This window comes from Capsicum annuum, chromosome 3, assembly GCF_002878395.1.
Source record: "Capsicum annuum cultivar UCD-10X-F1 chromosome 3, UCD10Xv1.1, whole genome shotgun sequence".
Taxonomy (NCBI): domain Eukaryota; kingdom Viridiplantae; phylum Streptophyta; class Magnoliopsida; order Solanales; family Solanaceae; genus Capsicum; species Capsicum annuum.
Window position 1 is genome coordinate 173197812 of NC_061113.1, and position 14583 is coordinate 173212394.

Consider the following 14583-nt stretch of genomic DNA (forward strand, 5'->3'; position numbering starts at 1 on the left):
GGACTGCTGACAAGATATTGTAAAATAATTGGACACAAATATCCAGACTACCAATGTTCGAGGTGTAATGGAGAAGATAATATTATTCCAGAAGTACATCTAGAATAAAAGAAGACAAGATGCCAACTGGAAAGATAAGATAAGAAGCAATAATGGAGATATAGCAGATACAACAAAATCAACGGAGACAAGATACTGTTGAATTATTGTACAAAGTCTGAATTATTGTACAAAGTCTTAACTATTGATTGAATTATTGTACAAATAGACTTTTACGTAAAGATGTAAACTTGTAGGAAATTAAAGGCTAGTAGGCTAGTTAGTAGCCTAGCCCCTTTTGTTGACTTTTTAGTTTTTAGATTTACAATTTTAAAAAACGTGTGTAAAGTTTGATTGTAAAGTTACTTTTCATTCTATAAATAAAGAAAGCAGAAGGCATTGCAAAGGCAAGCCTTCATGCATTGAAGCAAACACTCTCTCCATTCCATAACAAATACTTTACTCAGTTAATTAAATAGACATATTTCAACGGAAAAAGCTATGGAGGAACAAAACTCAGAAAAATCAAAACTACCCGAACAGGTATATTTATTTATGATTATGAATAGGTAAATTCATAATTCCCAACAATCATGATATGGTAAAATAAATTCATATTAGTTACTTTATAGTAGAATTATTCGAAGAATAATATGTTAAGAAGTTTATTAACAAAGAGGAAACGGAGAAAAATCCCTAAGGACTATGCCATCCTAAAGGTGAAACCAATGAGGCAAGAAGCCGTGGCGGGGAGTAAAGGGAAAAAGTATCCGGATTACCATGTTAATAGTGACGGAAGAACATATTATTTAAGAATAATCTAGTATATAGTAAGCTAAGATGACCATATTTTGTTATGTACATGGTTGAAGGGAATATTTTGAAAAAAGCAATTTTATGAAAATGAATGATTATTTATCTGATGTGATGGTAGATAAATTTAAAATACTTATTTTGTATGCACTTAGAGATATAAAAGTATCAGATATAAGAAAAATCATATTAGAAAAAGCCTTTGGTAAATATTACATGACTAGAGTAAATTATATACCATATCTACCTAACTACTCTTATAAATACTTACGATGATAAGTTACATAGAATTTCTAGAAAAAGATATAAGAAACATACAGTTACTAGAAAAACAGATAAAAATAAATATAGACAAATACATGGAAAATAAAGATATAAAATACATAGAATTTCTTAATAAAAATATGCAAAAACTACTAAGGCTAAAACAAACAACTACAAAATATTATAATAAAACCAATTTTAAAAGATAGATCACCTAGATTATCTTAAAGTTTTAATCTTATATATAATTAAAAATATAGAAATAATAGATATTAAGAAAATAATATTAGAAAAAGTAATAGACTATGAAATTGAAACTACAAATTGGCTAGAACAGTTATACGAAAAAATTTACCTAGAAGGATATTATTCAGATTAAAGAGATGTTAGAATACATTAGAAAAACTAGAGAAAATCAAGAAAATCTAAATAATGAAATTAATTATAGAAACCGAATTAGAAAAATAATGGAAAACCTAAAAGAAAAATTAATATGGATAGAAAAAACCTTAGAAAATTTAGATAAAAGTACATGTGATAGTTTATATAATTTAAAAAACTCACTACGAGAAGAACAACACAAGACATTTAAATATTCTTCCTTTGTTATTATTTTTATATCTTCTTCAGTCATTTGATTCATCTATTTCACTATCTATTTCATTATCTGTTTCATTTTCTGAAATTTCATATATACTATCCTCGCTTTCTAATTCATAATCTATATAATCTATCTGCATATATTCGGTATTATCTATTTTTATTTCTGATATTTGTTTATTTTTTGGATTTTTAGGTAATTTACAATCTCTAGCTAAATGTCCTAACTTTCCACAATTATAACAAGTACATTCTTTTATAGATTTCTTCTTTCTATATGGTCTTTTATGTTTATAATTTTTTACATAATATCTTTTTCTTGGTTTCTTATATTTATATTTTGATTTTTTATATTTTTTATATTTCTTATGTCTTTTTCTTTTCTTATAATATCTTTCTTCACATCCAAATTGGGGTGCTATTTTATTTTTGCAACATGCAAAATTTCTTATTAACGTTTTTTCCATTTTTAATTCTTCTCTATATTTTTCACATAAGTTTCTATACCATTGTTGTAAAAATTTTATTCTTGCTCCTAACGTATCTACTATTTTTGCTTCTTCCCAACTTTTTATTATTTTCGAACTAAATGGCTCGGGTAATTTATTAAAATATAATTTTCTTATTTCTTTACTTTCTTCTATACTATATGCTCCTTTGTAATAATATTCTTTAAATGCGCAAGTATATTCATCTATATAACACATATTACATATTGCTAATTTTAACATTAAATTTCTATTTGTATCTTTTTCTTCATTTTGTTCTTCTTCGATTGTTGTCGTACTACCAAATTCATCTTTTATAGCTGTTTCATATTTTTTTAATAATTCTATAGGGGTTAGTTTAGTTGTTGTCGATGATGTTCCTTCTATAGGTTTATTAGTTCTTAATACTTTTTTGTTATTTTCAGTTAAATTTGAAAACCATAGTTTTACTGATCCTATTAGCGTTTTTTCTATATATTCCGGTGCATCTGTTATATTTATATTATTATCTAATAATTGTTTTGTCATATATCCTATCCATAATTGTATTGTTTTTTCTGTATCTATTACACATCTAGGTCTAAAAAGTTATAATTTTTATTAATTATTTGTTTTGGTATCCATTTGTCATATTCATTATATTTTTTAAACTTATTCTTATAATATATAGGTTTTCTTATTTCTGTTGTTTTAGGTATTATATTTTCATTTTCTTTTTGATCAAGAGTATTTATTTCTGTGTGGGTATTTTCTAAGTTTTCCTCATTAATTTCTTTTTGTTTTTCATTAATTTCTAAATTTTTTGTATTTGTTAATATTTCTGTATATGTTTCACTATCTTCGGACTCATAATTATCTGTCTCTTCAATATCTATATTATTTATTTCTAATTCTTCGTTTTTTATTTCTAATTTTTTCTTAAATTGATTTATCTCGTTCAGTAATTTCTGTTCTCAATCTTTTTCTTCTTTTTCATTTTGTCTTTGTTCATACAACTCTTTTAATATTTGTAGTTCTTTTTCTAATTCAGCAATCCTACTATTTTTAGTTTCTTCTATTTTTCGTATTTCTTCCGTAGTTTGTTGTTTTATTTTTTCTATTTCCTTTTTCCTATCTATCTCTTCATTTTGTTTTTCTATTCTTACCATTGCTGTCAATTTATCTTCTAATTTTAATTCTTCTTTTTCTAACATTAGATATAAATGTTCACCTATTTTCTTATATCTTCGTCCTAGATTAGAAAATACTATTTTTATTTTTGATCCTTCGTAGTTTTCATATATTTTTTGATCTATTATAAATTCTTCTTTATTCATTTTATTGTAAATAGTTCATGTTGATATATATATTCTAAACTATCTATTTGTGATTCCAATTTTGATATTTTATCTTTTTGTGTATCTATTGAATTTTTACTAACTCCGGCAAATATATTATAATGTAGTCTTTTTATTCTTATTTTTAATTCTTTACGTTTTTCAGAGATAATTTGTTTTAATTCTTTATATTGTTGTACTTTATTCATTTTAAATTATATTTATAATATCTTGGTGGATATCTAAATCTAATTTTATCATAATTAGGTGGTATGTGTTTCATTCTTCTGGATTTTAAATGTGTTATTAATTTTGATTCAATACTAGATATTAATGTACTTAAGTAGGCCAATTTTTGTGGGTTTTCTTTTGTTTTATTTAGACTTATATATTCTGAATAATTACTAATTAAAGATTCTTTAATTTTTCTAAAAGCTTCTCTATTTTTAAATGGTCTTCGCATAATTAATTCAATAATTTTTAGGTAAATCTAATAACTCTAACTCTAACTCTAACTCTAACTCTAATATATATCTCTCTTCCGTACTTTTTAAATTGCTGGGCTCTGATACCATTTGTAGGGGGTGCGCGGATTTAATAGATCTAATAGATTCACTAGGTTTGGGTTTTCATAACCCTCCAACACTGAATGGAAATAAATAAATGGATATATAAAGGATTTGTAACCATAGTAGGGATTCATTATTCAAAATCCATCACTAAGTCATTTCATCAAACACAAGAAGTATTGAACTTAAACATGGGAATGGGTAAATCATGTGATAAAACATAGTTACACTACTAAAATCATGAGTTAGGGATTTGACATGAAAATTTCATCATTCCAATGTGTAAGGGCTCATTTCATCAGAACACTTGTAAACACGATACATAATCATAATTTATAAGATCTTCATGGAGCTACAACAAATTTGACTATTTGGGATGAATTATTTTATCACTTATAGGTCATATTTCGTCTCAAAAGATTTAGCGTGACAAAAAAAATTTCATCAATCAATCGTCTCCAAAAGTGCGTCGCTAAAAGTAGACAAAGACGATTTAGTGTTTCGTCGCTAAAAAAATTATATTGGCTACAAAAAATAAAAAAATCGTCCCCAAATGTGTAACATTTATGACGAATCTGTTTATCATAAAAATATAATTTTTTTGTAGTTGATGATATGCCTTTGTCACTAAAAAGTTAACAATACCAATAAAATTTCATCATCACTAATTATTTAATTCAATCAGTGACGACACCAATTGTCGCTAGAGTTATATATATTTCGTGGTCGAACAAATATATTTTCGTCACTATTGACAACTTTTTTTTGTATACAATAAAAATTTTCGTCCTTAAATGTATAAATTAGTAACAAATTTATTATTGTAATAAAGATTAATAATTTTGTAGTTAAATCTATCATTTTGTCACTAAAAATAATATTTTTTTACCGACGATGTAAAATCATCACTAAATTATAATGATTACTGACAATTATGATCGTCATAAAATATAAAATTAATTTATATCAAATAAATAGGAAGATATAGAGACAAATACATATGTCACTAAATATAGTCAAACTTATGATGAACTAGTTTATTTCATGACAAAAATATTTGTCTTGAAAAATCTAATTTAATCATTGCTAAAAGTTATCTTTGATAATAAAATATTTTGTCACCAATTATAAGAAAATGCTTAATTATTTCATATTGATATTATTTTTTAAATTAGAATTGAATAAATCAAAAATAAAATTATAAAACATGTCAGATTGATAAAATTCACCTATACTTATACAATTAAAAAAACTAAAATTTTACTAAGGTAATATCTCCTCACAGGTCAAAGAAAAGTAAAACAAGTCCAACATAAAGAAAATCTAACTTAAATATAATACTAAATATTACTCTTATCCTTTACTAAGGCAGATATGTAGAGGTTTCTTCCAAAATACCAATAACGTGTTGAGCTTGCAATTAGTCTTCATTCAACTCACTTTTACACCTGTGGAAAAGAGAAAAAAATTAAGATTGATGATGATGCTTTTAGATTGATAGTTAAAATAAAAACAACATAAATCACTAAGTAAACCTTCAGTATTTTACGCACAAAACTTGCTCAAGGAAATGGGGCATTCATCTATTAATTTGTTTTCTTTCACTCAAGTGGAGTTTCATGTTTCATCCATATTGTTGAAGCACAGCCAAACTAACACATATGCTTAGTCATTATCTCATCAAAAGGGAATCTAAATATTTTCCTTCAAGGCAACTCAACTATTTTCATCCCGTTAAATATGTATAGTAGCATGTTGTGTTAAGAAAGAACAATCAGGTTGAATTCAGCATTGGAGTTCATTATGGGTCAAGCAGTTCTAAATGCTTCTCGGCCAAAGCATTAAGCAGTCACACATAAAAACATTCAGGTTCAACAATACTTTTTTAGGGCAAGGTTAAATTTTATTTTATTTTGAAAACTGAGATAGTATAGAGAAGTACAAAAAGCCAACAGCATAAGAAAAAAATTAGCATTTCAAGTAAACCCCCTGATAAACCAAGGAAATCCATGTTTTTAGGTTCGTAAAAGTGAAAGTTATAGCAGGAGAACCACTAAGAATAAAATCAATTGGACGCACAAAAACATTCTTATATTTTCAATCTTAAACTCATAACCTCTAATTAAAAGTAATCTTATCTATTGCTCAAAATAGAATAAACAGATTAAGAAAATGAACTAAATTCTCTGAAACAAGAATCACTAAATACACATCTAGTGAAACAGAAATGGACCATTTGCAAATAAAATCACACCCATTGATCCACAAAGATAAAGAAAATAAATGGGTACACACAAAAAGATGAAAACTTTATCAAATAACAAGAAACTGAGACAACAAACCTTGGATCAATACTACACAAAAACACAAACCATTGCAACAAAAGCGCAAAAATGAGAAAAATGAAAAAAGATCAAGACTTTAGCTAGTTACCAAGTGAAAAATCCAAAGTAAAGGTCCTCAGTTCTTACAGTAAAACATCTTAGAAACCGAAAAGAACCCTTTTCGAATAAATTCAGCACTCATTAATCCACATAGTTAAAGAAAACAAAAAGGTACACAGCAAAGAAAAAAACTTCATCAAACAATAATAAACTTTGGATCACTATTACACAGAAATCAAAACCATTGAAGCAAAAGCACAAAAAGAAGTCTAAGTAGAAAAAATAAGCAAATCTAACAACCTACAAGTTAAAGACAGAAAGTGCATCTACTAACTAACATATCAACAAAATGAACTGAAAATTCTCTAAAACAAGAGATCACAAATACATATCTCAGGAAACTGAAATGAACCCTTATCATAATAAAAATCACACTAAAAATTCATAACTAATTGTTATAAATAAATCCTCCAGTTCAAATTCACAAAATCAAGCAGCTTGTCAACAATTAGTTCAAACTAATTATTATTATCAAAATTAATAAGATAGATCACTAAAAATTTTACAAGGATTGAGCAATCAGTCCAAATTATATCAAAATGATTTAAATATATTCTCACAAATCAAGTGACCAGTTAAAATCATACCAAATAGCTCAAATATATGTAGGACATTTATCACGATTGAAATTCAAAAGGACAAAAGACAGACAAGTCAAAATTGCCTAAAATCCTTGACTTGAGATGGATCGCAGTTGAAAGTAAGAAAACCTATAACAATAAATGTAAGTTAGGCTTTTTAACATAGGTTGATAAAAAATATAGATAAAAATAAAAAAAATGTCAATTCAAGATTAAAATCAACTATCGCTAATTCCAACTTCGATAATCAAAGAAAAGAACGACAAAAGAAGATGAGGATGTTAAGATAAAAACTTAAACGTGAAATCATACCCGAGATGGATTCCATGAATCTATCATGTATTGATAATTCTTTAGGTCACTTGTTCGAGAATAGCGTTGGTAGACAATCGGTTGTTGTGGTGATTATTTCACCAGCAGAAGTGTTGAGAGAGGAAAAGTTAGAGTGGCGCTGGTGCAGGTTCACTGGAGGGGAAGAGAAAAACGACGGCTGAGGCTTGCGAGGCAAGTTGGAGAGGCTGATGGCTCCACCGACGTGATTCTGTGATGGCTATGACATAAAAGGTGGTGGCTGGAGGAGCTCTCCGATTGGATGGTGGCCGGAGATGGTGGTGTTTGGTCGCTGGCAGCGTGGCGGCACTGGTATTGTTGTCGGCAGCGTCGATTAGGGTAGGGTCCGCCACTTGGAGTGGTGGTTGTTCATGGAGAGGCGATAGCTTGGTCCTCCATTTTTGGAGATGCGATAGGCGACGGTCGGAGATAGGAGGCGATAGTATTTTAAAGAGAAGGGAGAAGGATTCTAGAGAGAGAGAGATTAGAGGGTTGTGGCTATTGTCAATAGATTAGGGTTTAAGAATTTGAGTTTAAAAGGAAAGAATAGGATCTTGATCTCAGCCGTCAAATTAGTTTCGATCGACGGTTAAGATCTCAAGTAAAGAATTTGACTACAAAAATTGAATAAAACTTTAGATTGAGTTATAAATTGGCTATAATTGTAATAAATTAAATACAACTAGACTAAAATTATTATGAATTGAATAAAATCTGGGCTAAAAGATAAATAAATTAGGCAAAATAATTTTAATTTAGGTTGTTATTTAAATAATAGTAGGTATAATAGCAATAATAATAATAAAAATAATAATAATAAATAAAAAGTATTGATAATAGTAAATAATAATAATAATAAATACTAGACAATGTATTTGTAAATTGTGAGTGTGCACATTTACGTAAAAATGTTGTATTGAGATTGTAAAATGATACCAAAAAGTAATAAATAATTTATACATTTTTTAACTCATGAATGTGGTTTGTCAAAATTAATAAAAAAAATAAGTGTACAAAAAATACTAATATTTGAAATTAATAATTTTGCTAAAAATATCAGCCTAAAAGAATATCGGTAGGTCAAAATTGGGTGTCAACAACTATAAATAAACCTTGGATTGTGTGGCCATAAAACATTTCATTAAAAAATAATGAAAATTTTCAAAAAAAAATTGTTTCTAAAAACAGAAAAAATAACATTTTTTGGAACAAATTTTTAAAATAAAGTGTGTCTCATAATTTTCTTTTAAAAAATATAATTATTGGGTCTGTGCTGAGTATGGATAATACTAGTAAGCTAATATATCATCAATTTTTTTTAAGAATACCACTAAAAAATTCTAATTATCACTTTTTAAGATACTCATTCAATTATAACATTTTTTGAAGAGTTTGTGTGTGTATATATATGTGTGTTCTATATCGACGGACTCTTTGGATAACTTATATTTTATTTTTATTTATTTATTATTAAAATATTGTTGGTACCATCCAAACAAATAATAAAAGTTTTATTTAAATTTTCTTTGAAATATGAATTCATTTGTTATTATTTAGCAAGGGAGAATCCCTCACTATAATAAACTTAAAATTTAATTTTTATTATCACCATATTTTAGTGAGGGATGTCCCTCTCCGCCTTCTAAAAATAATTAAAAATTAAATATTTGACTTATGTGAGGGATAACATCACAAAGTCCCTTACAATAGCAACATACAATTTGTCCCTCGCTGACCTTCACAACTAATAGCCAAGTTTTTAGTAGTGATAAGGTAACCACTATGTCTGTTGGTTTCCAATGAATGTTTTGACGAAAATGAGTGCAGTTGATAGAGAAATTTCTTGGAGATGTCTTAAATTGATCAAAATATGAATAGATAGTAGTAGGTGGAGAACTATAGTTAAGGTTTATCTACTATGTGTGATCTTTGTGATCAAAGATTTTGGTTGTTTAGTACTTGCTGAATGAAATCATCCAAACTTTTACTATTAAAAAAAAGCAATGAGGACAAGGGTACACTGTGATTGGTCGTGCTTCTAGTGATCTTCGCCCAATATTGGTTGATGCTATAAAGATGATGCTCGAAGGATAAATTCCGTGACATTATAGTAGCATTTCAAAAAACATGAGCCAACTCTGTATATGATAGACAAGAAGCGTGCTCAACTAGATAATGAATATCTTTTTGAAATTTTTTTAATTGTATGGGAGAAAGTCTCAATAATGTTTCGACTCAACCAGATACATATTATGTTTTGTTGCTAGTTAGCAGGTCAGTAGTTCAAGTATAACATTAATCTGGTTGTTTGGTTAGTAATTTAGAAATATTCAGAAATAACCTCTCTATCCATTTGATTAGATTAATATAATTTTTTAGAATTAAAATTTAGATATTCAAAAATTATATGAAAAGTATTATAAATTATAATTTTTTTTTCAATTTGATTAAGAAATACATTTTACAATATTGATCAAATTTGTATCTTTTTACTCTAAAAAGGAAAATTAGGCAAATAAAAAGAAATGGAGGGAGTAGTAACTTGGAATTTTGCATTACGAAGAAATCTAAATACCTAACATAATTTTGCATATTTTGTATTATTGACATGGGTGCTCTTTCATTATTATAACTTTGGACTATCTTTTTGTTTTCGTATTTAGAGATGGTTGAATTATTATATTCCGAATAGATCGTCGATCAATATTGTGGCTTGTTTTGGATAATATTGTGGGTTATTATAATGAAGCTTGATAATCACTTTTTCATAAATGCCTTTTGTTAGATAATGCATATGTCAAAATATATTTAAAAAACTTGTTGCGGCTCTTTAACAGTTTTGGAGGTTTTGTTTGTATTTTTTATTTTTTAAATTTTGCTATCATAATGATGTTTAGAAATTTATCTTTTTTTTATTAATTATGTGACAGTCTATATCATTGTGTCTGAATATATATTTTCAATAATATATTAATTTTTATTTATTTAGGTAAATTTTTTTAGAGTATTGATCTTATAATTATAACTATAAATATCTTCATATCCAATAATTACACTATTCAACTACCAAATCTAAGTCATAATTATTTTTTTATGATAAATTTTACTGTGATTAATTGTAGGTTAAACACTAACAATAATATCATTGTTGCTAATTATTTGAATTATTAGCTACAAATTTTTTTGTCACAATTAAATATAAAATTTTTAGTCTAAAACTTACAATATAATATCTTCAAACTTTAATTAATTAGTTGATCATATTTAACTTCGGTCTACTTAAAATATTTCTCACGTATACAAGATTAATACACTGACTTTACACCTCTCAAAAATTCATTTAATAAGTTCACTTCAACCTTCACACAATTAGATCGAGTCTTGTTTTCTATAGCTATATGATAACGCTCAATCTACAGCTCTCGTGGGAGTGTAAAGCGGTCGTTAGCAAATATAGAACCCAACTGGGTTGGGTATCGATCCCACAGAGAATAGCTTGGTCAACAAGTAAGTGAAATTATTAGACTTTTGGTGCAAGTCTCGTAAGAAAGGGGGATTGTAATAAGTAACCAAAGTAATGAAATAAAAGCTGAAAATAATAAAGTAAAAAGAGAGTATTTCGTAGGTTGTGAAACAATGAGAATTGAGGCGTTGGGGTTATGTCCACCTTCTGAGGTATACGTCTCTATTGGCTATGAGTGTGTAGAGTCTTGACATGTAATTGCTTATAGAGAATTGTAGTCGATGGTAAATCCAAGCGTCTCTCGACCTAAACAAGGACTATTTCACTTTAACTCTCTCGAGCTTAAAGCGTGACTAACGGTACGAATTCTCCAAGAAGTTAGTCCAGGTACGGCACTAGCTTTTTAATAGGAAAGGGTGTCCTACTACCTTGACATTATCTCTTTTCCAGACAAATAACTTTTCTCTCGAACAAGTCAGATGTTAGACTGGCGTTGGTCTATGCGTCTTCTTTTCTAGACAAATAACCTTTCTCTCGAACAGGTTAGATGTTAGAATGGCGTGTTCTTGTGTTTGAACCGCAAAGAATGTAGATTTAAGATGAAGAGAATAATGATATAAGCAATATACTTGTCTTGAACTCACAAACTCATAGCTATAGATAGTAACTCATTCGGCTTCCATAACCCCAACTAAGAGATTTAGTTACCCATGAATGCGAAGGATATCACGTTTTGCATGGTGGATGGCGTGAATAGTAGGTGTTTGGCGTGTGGTTTTGGTGATATCGTAGCAAGTAACGATTCTCTTGTTGCGGAATTTAAGAATAGAAGAATAGATTAGAAGTGTTTGTAGTGGAAGATGAGAAAGATGGACGAAAATTATATTGTTGAGTTGATTATTGAAGAAGTGAAGAAGTTCTTAAAAATCTCTAACATGATAGGGTATTTATAATACTCCTATCCTACTCCTACTAAGCTAATGAAATAAATAACCAAATCCTAATATACTAATGAAATCCTTGACCCAAATGTACTAGGGCAAGGTTACAAAATTATAATCCAAATAGAATAATGAAACACATAACCTAATTGCACTAGGTTAATGTATTATGGCAAAAATCCAGCTTTGTGTCTGTAAGTCCCAAAGTCTTCAGAAATGCTGTTTTAGCCCGGGACAGATTTTCCATGCAGCAGATTTAGTCCTTTATGCGTCCAGCTCCTTTCCATCTCGTTTGTGAGCTTTCTTTTGCGTCAAGTAAGCCATAAATTGCTGTATTTTGCATCATTTATACCTGAAACTTTCCTAATCACATTTGTTAGCTCATTTACAGGAAAAAGGACTAAAAGTGTACGAAATAGATAATTAGTTCTCGAAACTAGGCTAAAATATGGGCAAAATATATTGATATAGGCGCGTAATTTCGCCTATCATCACTATATCAATATAAAATAATTTTTTTATAATCATAAACAAAAATAGTAAAAGATCAATTTATATTTAACTACAAAATTTTTTCATAGAAAAATATTTAAATTATACAGCTACAAATTCTAAATTGTCACTATTAATGATGACATATTTTGTGACAAAATTATATTGTCACTGAATCACAGATTGAATAGAGACAATAAAATGAGCATCAGTAATTATTCATAGTATTAGAGACAAAAATTGAGGTCACAATTAAATATCAAATTTTGTAGCTAAAACTTACAATATTTAACCACAAACTCTGTTTTTTCACTATTGCGACAACTTATCTTTTATGATGAATTTTTTTTGTGTCTAATATTATAACTAATTCAAGACAAAAAATAGTTTGTCATGAATTAGATCCATTATTAGCGATAAAGAAAGGTGTCACTGAAAACTTAAAATTCGTCACTAATGATCTTATTAAAATGGCGCCAAAATATGTTTTGGTGGAAAACTTCAGAGGAAAAAACTTTGCTACGAAATTTTATGTTTCGTCACTAAAAGCATATACTTCATGTATTTAGATACAAAATATAATTTTCATCATAAAAGGTGAACAATTAGTGATGAATTTCATCTCGTAGCTAATAATTTCGTAGCTATATATCAATTTTATTGTAGTGAGATAATCCATAATAAACATGTAAAATTCATCAGTAAAAACATAAAAATAGATTCTTGGACTCATGGGTTAAAAGGGCCCATGGATGAACATGAGAAATACCTTAAACCCTTAAGCTTGTAAGAAGAATGTCAATTTTGATGCTTTCTTGATGGTTCTTGGATTTTGGAAGCTTGAATTCTTGGTTTTGGAATTTGATGTTCTTGGGGAAAGAGTAGGGTTTTCTTTGAGTGGAAATTGGAGAATATGGGAAAATAATGCTCTAACAGATGTTTTAATTTATGTTTATATGAATTGATTGGATGGAAAAAGACATAATGTCCCTTCAAGAGATTAAATTCACAACTGGAACGTGCTTTAATGGGTCACAGTGATGCGATGAAGAGCCCATCGCTATAAGCATAGTTATGCAATGCTATTGTAGTGAGCTGCTAGAATCTAAATCCAAACACAATCCAATCCTCGTTCAAAAAATCCAAAAGATCCCCAAGATATGATCCTTACACCCCTGAATATGAATTAACTCTAAAACCAACACCTCGGGGTCGGGAAGACCAATTAAAAAATCTGCAAAGTTAAGAGGCCAAAAATATGACTATGTCCCCAACACTTAGTAAAATATTCAGGATTTAAGCCTCTTATTCATGAAACTAGGAGCTGAACTAAGCTGAGAATAATACGGGTATTACATTCTAATATAATAAGAGTACAAAGTTCAATGGTAAATAAATATACAAGTATATCCCATATATGAATACAACGTAAAGAACAATCTAATCAATAAGAGGGAGACTAGCATCATGTGTTATGGTTTCATAGCACTTTCGATGCTTAAAACTATGAAAATATGTAGTTACTTAGGCCATCTTGTTAAATAGGATGTGTTTTGTATTGTGTATTATAGAAACCAGGTTCTGAGAATAAAACTGGAGAAAATAAGTGAAAATCTAACTTTTGGACCACCTACATGGGCACCTGGTATGTACTACCTATATGGTGTAGGTTCTAAAACAAGTGTCACGATGATGATATTCAAAGATTCAGAAGTTGGAATTTTGGACCCTGCTACCTACGATGGGAACCTATGGCCCGTAGGTACCACCTATCGCTTGTAGGTGCCAGATGAAGTTTCATAAGATGAAGTTCAAAAAGTACTACTATAGTTTTGGAAGTCTGGCACCTAGGTGGGTCCACCTACGACCCATAGGTTCAACCTACAACTCATAAGTGGCTCTTTAGGTGGCCACCTACTCTAGTTTTCCTCTTTTGTTTTGGAAGGGTTTCCTAGGGTTCCCATGTAATCTATAAATACCTTTTTGAAATTTTTATTTAGTTTATGGACTCTTTTTATTCACAAACATATATTTTGATTTTGAAATTAGCTTTTGATTTAAGGATTCATGTGTTCTTGGATTTTGGTTGATTTATTGATTTTAGACTTTGGGTTTTCCTTGTATATTATTGTGAGGTTGATTCTATTTTTTTAATTACAAATTCCATGGATTGTTTCACAACTATGAGATTCTAATTTTCTTAGATAGAGATGCGGGAAAGGCGAAGTTCAATGTTGTTCGCA